The sequence below is a fragment of the Lissotriton helveticus genome, chromosome 1_1, assembly GCF_964261635.1.
Source record: "Lissotriton helveticus chromosome 1_1, aLisHel1.1, whole genome shotgun sequence".
Taxonomy (NCBI): Eukaryota; Metazoa; Chordata; class Amphibia; order Caudata; family Salamandridae; genus Lissotriton; species Lissotriton helveticus.
This window is the reverse complement of record NC_136057.1, coordinates 306,559,910-306,572,961: the sequence shown is the minus strand read 5'-3', so window position 1 is coordinate 306,572,961 and position 13,052 is coordinate 306,559,910. Positions and strand designations below refer to the sequence as shown.

General features: G+C 46.5%; 1 protein-coding gene across 7 annotated transcripts in view; it reads right to left on the bottom strand.

Annotated features, from left to right (window-relative positions):
• The window catches only part of AGBL3 (AGBL carboxypeptidase 3), an 873,099-nt gene that overhangs the window by 50,383 nt on the left and 809,664 nt on the right, over positions 1-13,052 (bottom strand). The gene's annotated exons all lie outside the window — the stretch shown is intronic.

Sequence of the window (13,052 nt, the reverse complement as noted above, 5' to 3'; positions counted from 1 at the left end):
ATTGGCACAGCGAACGTTCTCTATTTCCCCGTCTTTGAAGTTTGGACACTGAACTTGTTACAAAGTAACTGAGGCAGTTAAGATCGTTATTGTGGATTTGTTTAAAATGCCTGGCAATGGGTATGTAGCATCGTTGTTAACAATTGCTTGAATGTGCTGTAGAATCCTGACATCCACCTGTAGCTTCGTATTACCCACATATCGTAGCCCACAGGTGCATGCCAGGACGTACACCCCAAACTTAGTTTGGCAATTGTAGTTGCCTTTGATCATCTTGGGTTTAGCATTGAACGGAGTCATGTAGCTGGTCGTATTTATACCAAATTTACATGCTCTACAGCTCGAGCATTTAAAAAAACCTTGTCATGCCTGTAACCACATTTTGCCAAGTTGGACCTCTGGGCTGTTCTTAACTAGCTGTGTCCTCATGGATATGCCTTTTCTGAATGTTATAGTTGGATTGTCTGGCAGATACATTGCTAGTACTGCGTCCGTGAGGATTATGGGCCAATTACGTTTTAGAATTGATTTTATTTTTCTCTCTTGCTGATTATATGTTTAGATCAACCCTGGGTGCAGTGTTGTCCTGTCCTGTTCCTTGATTATTATTGCCTGATGAATCTAGGAGCATTTCTCTACTTCTCAACTTGACTTTGGCTTGTGCTTCTTTGAGGATTGAATCACTATAGCCTCTTTGTTTGAATCTATTCACAGACGCTTGTGTACATCTCTCTAGATCTTTTTCATCACTGCATATTTTTGATTCTGAGGAGTTCTCCAAATGGAATACTCCTCTCAAGATGCTTCGGGTGGTTGCTCGAGGCATGGAGTGTGGAGTTACCCGCTGTCTCTTTTCTTTGGAATGTGGTAACAGTATGCTCATTTTTGATGTGCACCTCAACATCTAGGAATTCAATTATTTCTGTACTTATGTTGGATGTAAACTTTAGATTAACCAGGTTGTCATTTATAGTGTTGATGAACTTTTTTGCGCTCTCCTCACCTCCCTGCCACACCACAAAAACATCATCAATATATCTGAACCAATATTTGACATGCTGATTGTTTGTTTCTGCGTGGGTGCCCCTGAGAACCTGCTCCTCCCACTAGCATACCATCAAACAGGCATAGCTGGGAGAAAAGCAGGATCCCATGGCGACACCCCGCAGTTGTCTGTCCACATCTGCACTAAACAGAAAGAAATTGTTGTTGAGACACCAATGTATACTTTCTATTAGCATGGCATTATGTTTATAACATTCAACTGGTCTGAAGTCTAAGAAGTGCTTGATGGCCTGAAGTCCAATATCGTGTTTTATGCACGTATATAAGGACTCAATGTCTAGAGTCATAAGGATCATATTTGTCTCCCATTTGACATTTTTAAGTTTGTTTAAAAAATCCCCAGTATCTCTTACATACGTGTGTAATTCTGTAACTAGTTCTTGTAGAAAAAAGTCTATGTATTTGGATAGATGTTCGCCCATACTGTTGATTGCTGATATTATTGGGCGTCCAGGGATGGGTACACTGTTTTTATGTATTTTTGGAATAAAATAAATTATTGGAATGACCGGGTATTCCACCCTCAAATACTTGTACTCCTCCAGAGATATCATCCCTTCTCTTTTGAACTGATGTAGCTTTTTTTCAAGCAAGTCTTTAGCTTCATTGTACTCCTTCCAATATATATACATACACATATATGTATATGAACTAACAGTCCAGAAACATCCAAAGGAGAAGGCACGGACTGAAGGCTTTAAGGATACGGCTTCTTTTATTATCTCTCTCAGGTCACCCTCAACCCAGAGATACGACATATGCGTATAGATTTATTTCAAGAAACAAAAAAAGATGGTTTAGTAACAGATTTGATCTGATTTAATCCCATATTAATAAATATGCTCCTCTTCTGGATGCAGATGGCTCGAGTAAAGATGAAAGATTAGTAGTACATAGAGCAGGGTGGGGTGGATTGTATACTTTTAACTATAGAGAGGCAAGCTATCTTTATGGATGGTGTGCAAGATTCTGGAATCTAACACAAAAAGTAACTGCAAAGAATCACATATGGAAACAAATAAGGGGTCAGTTGTATGAACAGCATGCAATTAAATGCTGTTTGTCTTGTTCAATCAATCTGCCTTTCGTTCAGACAGTTGGCAAACTGTGAAGCATAATTCTGGCGGACAGAGGTTTGGCTTATTCAGCCTAATGTGTTTTTCCTAATTTCTAACTTAGAAAGTGACCTGTTTCTTAGCAAGTTTTAATTTTTGGGTGAGATAGTAAAGCTACAGGCGACCACCTTGATAATCTTCTGTTGGAAAGTGGATTATTGGTAGGGACAAATGTAGGTCTGCCACTGGCAATAAGGCCACTAACACATGATAGGACTCAGCATAGGTCTTAGAAAATTATTCCTATGCTCAACCATTGGTAGCTTGGCTGCGAGCAGACAGGATTAACTTCAAAGACAGGTCTGTAAAGCATTTAAAAACACACATTCTGTAAATAATTAAGACACAACACATAATAAAAATCCAATACTAAATTATAAAAATAGTAAATATTTGTATCTTTAAAATGACACCAACACAACAAAAATCCAATGTAGGGAACCGGAGATATGAATTTTCAAAGATGTAATAAAATATAGCACTTAGAAACATATACCACCATTTTGTGATCTCCGCTCGCGATAGACCGGGCCAAAGTCAAAGTTTCAGCCCGGGCGCGATGGAGCCCTGAGCGGCTACAGCTCGGGGCAGGTCGAGGTCCTAGTTTCTACCTTCACACTTAGAAACTTTTCTGGATCTTTTGTTTCCGAGGGCCCTCAAGCTCCCAGCCTGTCCAGAACCGGTGAGGGTTTGCCGGCTTGCCTTTCGATGAGCTACTGGTCAAATTCCCTGGAGTGGATATAACAAATTTTCCTGCAATGCTTCAGTGGGGCGATCTAGGAATCCAGGCCAGCACGAGATGGAAGGCAGGCAGCTTGGCTCTCGCGGTTGCTCACGGTCACCTTTTCTACGAGTGCACTTAGAAACTTTTCTGGAGCTTTTTCTCTCAGGGTCTTGCGATGCTCCTCATGTACCCGAGGGTTCGCCGGCTTCAGTTTTCTTCTAGTCCCGGTCAAACTCTGGAAGTTAGATTGATGGAGCTTTTAGCGGAATGAACCTGGTTGGCTTGGCCGGCTCGCAGTTGAAGGCAGGTGGCCTGGCTGACCAGGTTGCCCAATCCCTCTATGGAGCTTTTTTTCATAGTTGCCCTAAAGTTCTCCAAACTTCTTGAACTTCTTCCTGAAGTTCCCCAAGGGGCTTTAAAGTGTCTAAAACTCACTCCAGGGGTCTGGAAGCTCCAAGATGGTCCTTGAAAGTTGAGGACTTCAGTTCCCACAATTCACTAGTATAGAACCCTTACAAATCCACTGGTAGTTCTCCAATGTGTAGATTTATTTGGTGATGTTCCAGATGAGCTCTTTTAACCTGTAGCTTTCAGGGAGTCCACTCTTTAGTTCTTTTTCAGCAAGATAATCCGTAGGGCTGTTGTTTCAGATGGTGCAGTCTTCAGAGGTCAGGCCTTAGAAATCTTTGAACAGCAAAACTTCTCAACAGGGTACTTCTTGCTTCAGTGAGGTTCAAGCAGAAGATCTGGAGGGCTCTGCCCCTCTCAGATACTTACTCCAAGTTCTCTGGGTCAAGTAGGATGTCACTTCTGACCAATGGAAGTAGGGTAACTCCTCCAATATATGCCCACATCCTGTAGAGTGTGGCATTATTTTGTCCCAGAGTGCATCAAATCTTCCAAATCCATAATGGCTGATTTTTCTAAACACACCCCTAGGATAGCTAATTTACTTAGACTCTCCCTCGGCACCTGCTCATACCTTCCTTAATCCTACCATCTGCCTAAGGTGGTAGGTTTAAGGAACTTGTAAATGGCACTGTTCTCTACTCTCCTCTTTGACGAACATAGTTTACGACTCCTCCCCCTGGCCTGGCATTCCTATGGAACAGCACACTGCCCTGCCAGAAGAGCTGGTTAATCCCAGGGGCTCTTTATTACCTCTTCAGGGCAGCCTGGCTAATCCACTTAACTCTGACAAATCAGTGCAGATCACTGGAAGGCTGAATTTGGACTTATAAACAAGAAAGTCTTATAACTTCTTGTATGTTCACTTTAGGAAAAATTCAACAATATGATATTGCTGGATTTATTAATACCATTCTGGGAAGTCTTTGAATGGCATTTCTAGCCGTCTCCTGTCAAGAGTTATTAACACCTTGGGTGCTTCCCAGATTTTTCCCCTGTGCTGAACCTTATTGATTCCCATTGTTCATGACGAGCTCAGCTCGTCATGAGCACCCTAGAGGTATACCTCATGACGAGCTGAGCTCGTCATGAGCATGGAAGGGGTTAATCAATAACTTCCTACCATGTTAACCTATGTAACAGGGGATTTGCAATGAGAAAAATGACTTGGGCCATTTTTCCAGCACCAGGACTTATTTTATAAGTACTTATATCTACAGAAACCCCACCCCATGTGCAACTAGGGGAGAATTTAGGGGTTCTGAATCTGTAGAAATATTGCAGATTCTCCCTCCTCAGTGCTCCTAGCATCAAAGTTGAATTTGAGCAGCACTTTACCACAATGAGGGGAGTGGAATGTGAAATTTCACTTTACCCAGGCACATAAAAACTCATTTTATAAGGGTGTACCTTATAAATACCTATCCCCCCAACCCCTGGGATACAGAGTGGAGACCCAGGAGGTCCCTAATATGCCAAACATTGTAGGATATCCATTTTAAGTGCCCCAAACACTAAAGTCAAGTTTGGGCACAATTTACTGTTTAAAAGCAGTCCTGGCACCCAGGGCTGTTTTTAAACTGACCTCAGGCTTCAGCAGTGCGCACATGCAAGTGCAGGAAAAGTGCTGCTGGCCTCTAAACTGCCATGCCCTAGGGTACTAGGGACTACTAGGTCGTTTCAATACCCCTGCCTTATTATATACTATCGGCCTATAGGGTAGGGTGTGCGATCACAGGGGTACCCGCCATACCATTGTATACCCTAGTGTATCTAGGCGTTTTAACTGTAATCTAATGTGTCTCTTTCAGCATAGCACTGGCCCTGGACCGGGTTAGGCAGAGCCCAGGGTCAGTCAGAGTCAGTTACCGCCAGTATCAGTCAGCAAAAGGTTGGGGGGTGCCCAGGGCACAGGATGACTTTGCAACATCTTCATATCACAAAAGGGCAAGGACACGATTGGTGAATAGAGAGTTCAGTGGTCTGGGAGAGCAATCTTTGAATGAGACATGCTGAGATAAAAAGAGTTGTTCATCTGATGAGAGAGTGGAATGTAAATAGGGTTGCCAAAAAGCGACAGGAAATTTATAAATGTTGCATTCCTAAGAAAATGTTGGTCGATGTCTGGTAAGGGTTATTTGGGACTTTCAAAGTTAGAGCCAGAAATTGTTATTAATGAGGAAGCAGAATGTTCCTAAAGAATGCCAAGATGTGACTGACTGACTTAGAGCACCTCTGAACATCTGTGAGCAGCTATGTTTCTTGCCATTGTATTTGTAGACATGAAGATGTCTTCCAGGAGAAGAAAGGACAATGACCATCCTCAGATAAAGTGATCTTCTGTTTCTAGTTGGAGACCTAGAACAGTTTTGGCTTAAGATTAAGAGTCTGAAATACTTAAGAAGTAGCCTAGCAGCTGTCGTGCCAGGTGCTCCTTCAGTTCAGAAGGGAACAGAGTCATCCCAAGCTCAGCCCAGACTGAGGGAACAGTACAAGAGATCTAGCAAAGTTAGAGCCATTGAATGAAACAATGTGCACAAAATACAGTGGCAACTTGAGTAGGTTCGGTATTTCACAAAATAAAGCTATTTGTGTCAAAAGTCTGGCAAAAAACTGAAGCCCAAATATCCAGAAAATAATCAAATTAGACCCTACAACTCACCAGAGGATGACGGCCCTTATCCTTTCCTGGCTGTGCTTCCCCCTGCAAGGAGCACTCTTTATACTGGCTATGACTCTTTTATTATTGTCAGCTCTCACCAAGTCAATCAAGGTTGTGAAATCATCTTTGGATGTCACCTGTAACCTGCAGTTAAGTTCTGTGCACTTAAGGAGAAGCGTGGCTCAGTGGTTAGAGGCGGCAGACCCAGAAGCTGAGATTGACCATGGACCAGGGTTCGATTCCCCGCCTCGGCGGGTCTCGGGCTCAAAAAATTCCACGGACTCGACAATTCTCGCTCTGGTGCCTACTCAACCCACGGGGTCACACTCTGCGACTCTGGGCAATAGCTTGCTTAATCTCCACTACGGCCCCTCGTGGCGGGATGCCTGGCTTTCACCTTGTGGACACCCTGCCGGGGTTTCGCACAGGGGAATACCAGGACGGGTTCCCTAAGCAAGCGCCGGGACGCTCACGGGCAGCCGTGCGCTTTACAAATCCAGCACATTTACATTTACATTTATAAAACCACATATTTTGACAAATGCCCGTGCCATGAAAAATCAATCAAGTGATTATTGTGCTGTGTATCCTTCAAACATCTGATGCTTAGTATTCATCTTGCCCTTTCTGCAGCACAGCAATCTGTTCCAAGTTCGGGAACCTGCTTCAGATACCTTCTGCAACTAACCCCTTCTAGGCAGTGCATAGATACTACAGCTCCTCTCTATTGACCAAACCTCTAACCACAGGCTGATCTTGTTTACTTACAGCCTGACCTTCCTATTGCTCCTAGTCCTAAAAACAAACCAGACACACATCAACATCTTTCCAAAGACTGAAATGGGCCCCTAACGGCCTCCATGATAGAAAAAGTCATTCTTCTAAAACTTTTTGAGAATAATGGTTAGTACATTCTCTTCTTTTCATGTGTACAATTTTTTCTAATCAATAAATATTTAGTATTTGTACATTGTGTATAGGTCTGCACCTTGAATTCTATAACATGTAACTGTACTGCAGAGTGCTTATTGATATCTGCATTCTTCAACGCCTTTGGCAGAGCTAATATGAAGTTTAGCATGTAGTTGTAGGGAAGTGGGTTTCTGTCTTGCCTGATACCTGATGCACTTTTCCTTGGTGTGCCCGTGGTCCCTGCCAATCAGGTACCCAGGGCCTGTGTTCCTTCCCTAAAAAGTGTACTAAAGCCTAAACCCAATTGGCATCTACGGCCACATGTCAGCCCCTGGTAAATGGTACCCTAGGTACCCAGGGCATTGTGACCAGAGAAGACCCCTAAGGGCTGCAGCACTTATTGTGCCACCCTTAGGGGCCCTGTACCCTGACACCCACACACTGCCTTTGCAGGCTCTCCTGGGCCTGCAACAATGCACATCCTGGGCGAGGTGCTAGGTCTCCTCCCCCAGAATGTTCAGGGGAAGCTTCAAAGGCATTCTGCCTTTGTGAGCTTCTCCAGGCCACTTGCTGTACTCAGCAACTGGCCCTCACCAGTTCTGACCCCCACTCTGGCGGGAACACTGGCGTGAAACTCTCAGTGAGGAAAGGGGGTGTGCCAGCCTGTGCCAACTCCACCCCTCAGGTGGGAGAGACGAGGTGAAGCACAACCCCGGGCTTCGGCCATCTTGAAGATGGGGAGCCCTGCCCAATCAGAGATAGGCTCCTGCCCTCCTCCCACAGGAGAGGAGCAGGATAGGGGGTGTACCCACCCCAGGGCAGGGACCCATTGGTCACTGCCCTCACCCTACCTGTAACGCCCCTAAACGTAGTATTTAGGGGCACCCTGAACCTTCCTTCCCCAGATTCCGATTGCACCAAGAAGAAGAACAAGAAACAAGAAGACCTGCCTGCAGCTGCTAACAAGAGGACGACGACCACTGACTTGGCCCCAGAACCTTACAGGCCTGTTGGTCATTGAACCTGCTCCTGCGAAACTCCGGCGTCTCCCGTGGACAACAACCTCGAAATCCCCGGAGGACTTGCCTGCCTTGAACCTTCCAAAAGACTGGGACTCCCACGAGCAGCGGTTCTGCTCTAACAGCAATACCCCTGGTGCCAGCCAGGAACCGCAAATCCAGCCCACTCTGCACCCGCCGAGCCCAGCTTGTGCCCGAGTGATCCAAGACCACGAGGACGTCCCCCCGGCGACTGTGACCCAGAGTCCAGTGCCCAAAGACCCTCCTCGAGGACCCAGACGACGCCCGCAGCCTCAGAACAAGGGACCGCTCCAACCACGACCAGCTGAGGGTAATATTTCCCAACACCAAAAGACACCCCTGCACCCAAAGCCCTGCAGCTCCCTGTGTCTTCCTTTGGGGTACCTACCTCTTCTCCAAGATCCCAACTTACCTCTCGAAGTGGTCGTCGCACCTGAAGAATCTCCGTCCCCGAGTCTGCAGCCTTTGTTCACTTTTTAACTTTCCCATTGAATAACATTGAGCGCCCGATGGCTCAAAAGCACCCTGCACCCAGCCGCCCGAGTGCCACTGGAAGTGCAACTACTACCCTACTGTGCTTCCCCACTTGCCCTGAGTAAGTGACCAGGAGCTCAGCTCCCACAGCCGCGTGGGCTGTTTGCTTGTAGACACCAAACAAGGGCCCCCTGCCTTCCATTGGATAACATTGGGCCTAACTACCTCTACACCCGGCTGCCCCTGTGCTGCTGAGGGTGTAACAACAGTACTTACCGGACCCTGGAAGATCCCTGAGTCTATGCCCAGAACCTTAACTCTGCCAGTCGAGTACTTACCCAAAAGCCGATAACTCACTTTTTCCTTCCATAGGGTAACATGGACTGGTTTCACTTGAAAATTCTTCTGTGTGGAGTTTTGAAACTTTAAAATATTCGTCTGAAATCAGCGGAACAACGAATTCCGATTTACTCACCTGCTATAAGGAGAGACCCCAGTGCTGGATCTTGGTGCCCAGTACTGACCCTGAAAAGTAATTACAACCGTACTTACGCTAATTCAATTTTCTTCCATAGGAAATCATTGACTGTTTTTCTGTGAAATTTCGATTTTTGCAAATTGCAAATATTCCTTAAAAATCATACAAACTACAAACACGTAATTACTTACCTGTTTAAGATAGATGTCCCAGTGCTGGACCTAGGAGTCCAGCACTGGATTACAAAAGTAACGCAAACATACTTTACCTGCAATCTGTGTTTCCTTCCATAGGATAACATTGCCTGTTTTTTGTTGAAAAAGTTTCTAAGTGTTGATTTTGCAAACTTAAAAATATTCGTTAAAAATCGCCTGTGTAATAAAAACGCAATCCTTCAACTGTTTACAGGTGGTGTACCAGTGCTGGATCTAGGATCCATCCCTGAGTTAGAAAGAGTAACCATAACCCTACTTACCTGCTAAGGAGTAGTTTCTGTCCTGTATCTCCAGTTCTGTAGTAGGGGTATCTCTGTTATAGTCATAATCTAGGGAATAGTCCCGCTCATGAGCGTGGACCCCTGGAGCAATCAAAAATAATCTCTTAAGCTGTCTAAAATTGCAGTCCTACAAGACACTTAAGAGAGATTTTAAAGACATATAGTGCAGCCTATATCCACAGGCTACACTGTCCAGTACTTCAACTAGACATTCCACCACAACCACAAACAGCACAGCCTGTCAAGTTTTCTTCATAAAGAAAAACTTCCCCCTTTACCAACAAAGCCTCTGGAATGATAGAGAGGAAGGGGAGGACAGACAAGCCCCATAGGCTGCCATTATGTGGCTCAAAAAGGGATACCGTGCCTTTAAGAAAACTTTCCAGAACTTTCCTGGTATCCCAGAATGCTCAGCAGGTCCCATTTACTTTCAGTTCTTTTTGAAGGCGTATAACGCGAGACCTGTAGCATTCCGAACATGAACATCTTTCTCCACCGGGGAGGAGGGCGGGCGCTTATGACTATAACAGAGACACCCCTACTACAGAAGGGGATCTCTGTGTATAGTCATAATCTAGTGAATAGAAAGGCAAGCCCATCCCCACACCAAAGCGGCGGTGGAGAAACATAAGTACAACACCACTACTGTGCGAACAGATTTCGCAGCGAAGCCTGCCCAACCTGAGCGTCTGCCCTGGCATCCGTGTCCAGACAGTGATGCTTAGCAAAGGTATGGACCGACTTCCAGATTTCTGCAATGGGAACATTACGTAACAAAGCAGTCGTGGCAGCTTTGCCCCTGGTGGAATGAGCCTTAGGTTTACCCCCTAAGGTCTTATTAGTCTTTTGATAACACAATTGTATACAGGACACAATCCACCTCAAAATGGACTGTTTTGAGGTAGCAAGACCTGTCCTGACTGACCCATAATTGATAAACAACTGGTCTGACCTACGAATATCCTTGGTTTTATCCAGATAAAATGTCAACACCCTCCTGACATCCAGGGATTATAGAGACCTTTCCGCTGGAGAGGAAGGATTCTGAAAAAACGTAGGTAAAGTTATGGTCTGGTTAACAAGGAAATCAGAAATAACCTTAGGAAGAAATTTAGGGGGAGTACGCATAACAACGTTAGCAGCATGAAATACAGTATAAGGTTCTTGGCACCACAACGCCTGAACTTCACTCACACTGCGGGCCGATATAATGGCCACGAGGAACGCCGCCTTCCAGGACAGGTGCTGCAACGAAGCCTTATGAATAGGTTCAAAAGGTTCCTTCATCAATCTGGACAGCACCACATTCAATTCCCATGAAGGCGAAGGAAGCCGGACAGGAGGAAACATTTTCTTCAAGCCTTCCAAAAAATCTTTGATCACAGGGTTCTGGAAGAAGGAGGTCTGTGTAGGGCATTTCCTGTAGGCAGTCAGCGCAGCGAGATGAACCTTAAAGGAATGAAAATTAAGGCCAGACTGCGCCAAATGTAAAAGGTATGGAAGGATGACATCTTCCTTACATGTCGTCGGATCATAGTTCCTGGCCTTGCACCAGATGCAGAATCTTTTCCACTTGTACGCATAAGAAGTCCTAGTGGAAGGTCTCTTAGACTCCTTCAGTATGTCCATACAATCAGCAGGGAGATTCAAATGGCCATATTGCACTATCTCAGGGCCGCCAAACTCAACGACGAGAGATTGGGGTGCACCATCTGCCCCCCGAACTTCGTGAGAAGGTCCTGCCGGCACGGAAGTCGAATGTGAGGAAGGAGGGACCGGTGAAGCAGGTCCGTGAACCACCACTGCCTGGGCCATTCCAGGGCAATCAGGATCTTCTGGGCCCTGGACTGGGCCAGCTTGATGAGCACCGCCGGAATCAGGGGAATGGGTGGAAAAGCGTACAGAAAGCTGTTTGACCAGTTGATCCATAACGCATTCCCCAGTGTTCCCTGCTGGTAGTAGCTGGATGCGAAGTTTCGGCATTAGCTGTTTTCGGCAGTGGCGAACAGATCCACGTCTGGAGTGCCCCACATTTCGAAGACTTCTCCGAGCACCATTTGTGGTTTTCCTGGATCAGTCTGCTCAGTGCGTCCGCCTGAACATTCTGCACACCTGGTAGATGAGTAGCCGTTATCGTCAGTCCTCTGGCAAGAAGCCAGTGCCAGATCGCCTGCGCCTCCTGTGACAGGGTGCACGATCTCGAGCCCCCCTGCTTGTTGAGGTAATACATTGTGGTCGTATTGTCCGTCTGTACAAGCAGAGAGTCGGTCTGGAAGAACGGATGAAAGGCCTTCAGTGCCAAGTGAACAGCCCTGAGTTAAAAAAATTGATGTGATACGTGGAGTCCGTCTGGGACCACGTTCCCTGGATCTGTAACTCCCCGGAATGCGCTCCCCAGCCGTGGAGAGAAGCATCCGTCACCATAGTCTGAGTGGGAATGTCCTTGTGGAAGGGAACCCCCTTGAGGCGATTCTCCGCTGAACACCACCATTTCAGAGACTGTAGAGCATGCAGAGACAGTCGTATCTTGTCGTCCCAGTTTCCTCTCCTCTGGTCCCACTGATCCTCCAGACACTCCTGCAGTGGCCTCATGTGTAGCCGGGCATGTGGTGTGAGGAAGATACAGGAGGCCATCGACCCCAGTAGAGAAGACACCGTCCTCACTGTAGTAGATGGAGCGGTCATAAGAGCCTGAGCCTTCCGAAGGAGTGATAAACGTCTTTCCTCCGAAGGAGACACGCTTGCAGACAGCGTATTGATGAGGCTCCCAAGTACTGTAGGCATTGGACCGGAGTCGGGACAGACTAGGACATGTTGATGTGCAACCCCAGCTTGTTCAAGAGAACGGACGTCTTCTGGAAGTGTGCTTGCGCTTCCGAGAAGGAGGATGCTTTGATCAACCAATCGTCCAGGTACGGGTAGACAAACACCTTGTTCTTTCTCAGGTGTGCCGCTACCACTGCCATGCATTTGGAAAAGGTCCTGGGCGCTGACTTCAGCCCGAACGGTAACACTGTGTATTGATAGTGATTGGCGCCGACTTGGAATCGCAGGAACTTCCGGTGTTTCTGTGCAATGGGCACGTGGAAGTATGCATCCTGTAGGTCTATTGCGCACAGCCAGTCTCCCCTTTGCAACTGAGGGTAGATCTGGTGCAAAGACAGCATGCGAAACTTTTCTCTGCGAATCCACTTGTTTGCTTGTCGCAAATCCAGAATAGGCCTGAACTCGTTCTTGTCCTTTTTGCGGACTAGAAAGAACCGTGAGTACAGACCTCTTTCCCCTTTGAGACAGAGGGACGTCTTCTATCGCCCTTTTCCTTAACACGGTATCGCCCTCCACCTGGAGCTATCGCAGCTGAAACTGCGAGCAAACCGGTGGAATTGCTGGAGGCGGGCTGGTGAACCGAAGACTGTATCCATTGCAAACAATATTCAGCACCCACTTGTCCTGAGTAATTTTTCTCCACTCTGCCAGAAAATATTGAACGCTTCCCCCCACCGGAGTGGGTAACAGATGACGGGGAAGTAATCGCTCAGGGCCTAGACCCGGCTGTTCCTTTGGTCGCGGTGGCAGACTGCTGACCACCCCTGCCCCTCTGACATTTCTGGAAGGGCTTCCTCTGGAACTGCTGCTGCTGTCCAGACTGTTGACCTCGTCCTCTGCCCTGTGCCCCGT